A 3,350-nucleotide genomic window follows, 5' to 3' on the forward strand; every position below is an offset into this window, starting at 1 on the left:
TACGAATGAGGTTTCTTGCAAATTCATCGTATCTTCATAAATAAATCAAATACCGAATATTTTAATTGATATTTCTAAAATAATCCGTAATTTTTTTTAAAAGAAATGTAAACCCATTAAATTATTTTTTTAATTAAAAGATTGTCCTAGGGGATATTTATATATCGATGTCAATAATATCTTTTCAGCTTCAAGGATTAATGTAATTACATGTATATCTTAAATGTATTTCTTAATAAAAATAAATTTCAAAAAATCATTACCGTCAGAAGGATCTGTATGTGTCAGCAAAGGTCGCTCATATTCTGGTCCTTCAGAAATATTCTCTCCTTCATGAGTTCTGATCTCAGCATCTTCTGATTCACCAGCTACTGTTAAAAAAGAATATTCCACTTGTTATACCTAGATTGTCTTTCTCTTTCTGTCCGTCGGTCTGTTTTACTTTGAGGTACCCAATAAGTACCCATCTATTATTCACGCTTCTTTTTATACCACTGAGCGATTTAATGATATTTCTACAATATCTTTGTAACATGGTGTCATTATGACCTCTTATTTAACTTTTCGATTTGAAAGACATTTGTAGTTTCCAATAACAAATGATGAAATCTGCCATTCTTTCTATAATATTCGAGGATCCTAATCACATATTTACAACTCTTTTACACAACGTAATGAAATTTGGTACATTTTCGCATATTCTTTATTTGATAATGCCATTGTGAACTTCTTATTTTAATTTATTTATTTTGGGTCTCCCAGAATAAAACACGAATTGTTCCAATAAAATCATTTGGGAGGCATAGGTTTGAGCGCATTGATCACCTGCCCTATTTTTTTTTTCCCCCCCCCCCCTTTGAGAAAGCTGTCACTGCAAATTGTTAAATTATAATATTAACTTAAAAATAAGAAAAATAGTATTAAATGCATTTTTACAGTGTTTATGTACAATGTTCAATAATTTAGGTTGTAAAAAAATGATACAAAGTTCATTGATATATTTACATACTTTACAAAAAGAATATTTTTCACCATGTTATTATTTCAAGAATATGGTTTAATCTCTTACACTCTAAGCAATGATGGGTATGTTGTAAATGTTAAACTATTTTACAATCATGTACACATATTCAAAAAAAAATATCTAAAAATATATGAATAAATAACCTAAAAAGAAAAAAAACAAACAAAACAAAACAACCAAACGAAAAAAAGGGAAATGTTTAATGGCTTTTATCATATTGTTTAATATTCTTAGTCACATGTCCCTGTATTTTATATAAATAACATTCATTTTTATAACTCATTTATTATATATTCAGTTATTTCTGGTTCTGTATTTTCCTTAGATCCAACACCACCTGGATATCCATCGGTATCCCCCCCCCCCAAAAAAAAAAAAACAAAACAAAACAAAACAAAAAACTTTAGATTCTTTTTCGAGCCTTTTTCTCAGCAAATGTAAACAATATAAACAATGATTTCTTAACATATTTTTAATCATTTAATTAATGAATCGAATAATACATCGCGTTTTACTATAATATAGCCATCTTTGAGTTTCATATTAGTCTCGTCTTTCATGAATGGTGAATAACGCATCCGAAAGTTTATAGATACGAAAAATAACCTACAACATTTTTAATAACTTTCCTTTGTACTCTCCTTTCAATATGACTGCAATAAGGAGGGTATAATCCGATATAATTTAAACAAAATCCATTTTTATGTTCTAGTTACAGAATGTATATTAAGTTCATATATTACATAACATATGATATATTAAAATCTAAATATACAGTATACATTTAGCTTTTCCAATTTTTTAAAGTTAAAAATGTCATAGAGTTACATGTACTGACTGCAAAATCTTAGAGAATACCTGAAATAGATATGTGCTTCTTGTCATTCTGTTTTCTTTTCCGTTTCCAAAGAACAGCAGCCAGTACCAAAATAGTAATAAATATAACGGCAACCAGGCTTCCAACAATAATCCCTGTAGCGTCGTGTTCCTCCTGCGAGAGGTTGCTCTCAAAACTATTGAGTGTCGCGTTGTAGGTATTATGGATAGTTGATAAGCCTAGCAAAGATGTTTCTGTAATCCCTCTAGTTGTAACATCATTCCTTGTGCTATATGAATGGATGATAAAAACAACTAAAATTCACGGAAATCAAAAGGTGCATAACTTACTATAAAGGCACAATACCGTAAAAACAGAGGATTAAACTTTTATTTCAATTTCTCCCAGAATTTTTAGATGGATAATCTTTTTTTAACATTACAAACACTTTCTTAAATCTTTTAAATTATTTACGGTAATATATTTCAATTTTAAATTTGCAACTATACCTAAAACGAAATAAAAGTGAAAGTCACTGTATATTTTATTCTCAAATATCTCGCCAGTCGTCAATTCAAGTGCAATTAATGAAATAATATGCAATAAGTCGACAATTTTGATTGGCTGCTTCCATGACATGCCATTATCATAATCACTTAATTATTATTAGCTATAATCCTGAATTGATAGCAAAGTAGTAATACAAATACATGTAATCATGAATTTGCATAGCGTAAAAATAGTTAATACATTCACTTTTTATTTTCCAGCTGCACCAGAAATACGTACATTAAAGTTTAAAATCAGTTATCGGCCCCAGTAAACAAAAATATAAGGAATTAAATTAACACATCCCTTCTGTCTGTTTGTGTACGAATCTAGAAATAGACACACTATGTACATTACTGAAAATATTATATATTGAATAAATATAAAATTATTAACAAAAATTTAACACACATCAAATGAATTTTGATTGGAATAAATGTGAGGGTCTTGAAAGTCTATTCAGATCCACAATGAAGTCGACAGTATTATGTTTAGATAGATTTAACTCAGTTTCGTTAAATTCGGTTTCGTTATGTGTTATGAATTGATACCAAGTTGTAACAATATAGAGCATCTTATATTTACTATACATTGCGATACATAATCAAAGTACAAATTACAGAATGATTGTGTAATGATACCATTTACATTATCATTGTATTTTTTGGTAACAAGATATTGTTCTCTGAAATCTAAAAAGGAAAAAAAAACATATTATATACGAGGGTTGTAAGAAAATTACGTAAACCCTATTTAAGTGATACATTTCATTGTCTAGTGCAGGAAGGTGGCGCAGTCTCCTAAAGTTGCAATAAAAATCCGTACATCATTTTCCTACGGAAAAGAAAATAAATACTCTGTATTTTCAAATAGAAATGAAAATTCTTGTTATTTTATAATTAACTATATTATGTCAAATCATGATGTTAATTCTTTAAGAACTATGAATTTTAAAACATT

General features: G+C 28.2%; 1 long non-coding RNA gene across 1 annotated transcript; it reads right to left on the reverse strand.

Moving 5' to 3' along the window:
• LOC134252558 (uncharacterized) lies at positions 1-2,124 on the reverse strand. The gene is made up of 3 exons (XR_009988984.1): positions 1,883-2,124; positions 264-371; positions 1-32 (listed from the first exon to the last, which is right to left on the reverse strand). It is a non-coding gene; the product is annotated as an uncharacterized LOC134252558 (long non-coding RNA).
• Positions 2,125-3,350: the final 1,226 nt, after the last annotated feature.

This window comes from Saccostrea cucullata, unplaced genomic scaffold (assembly GCF_032062105.1).
Source record: "Saccostrea cucullata isolate Sc308-1 unplaced genomic scaffold, CSIRO_AGI_Scuc_v1 ctg2200, whole genome shotgun sequence".
Lineage (NCBI taxonomy): Eukaryota > Metazoa > Mollusca > Bivalvia > Ostreida > Ostreidae > Saccostrea > Saccostrea cuccullata.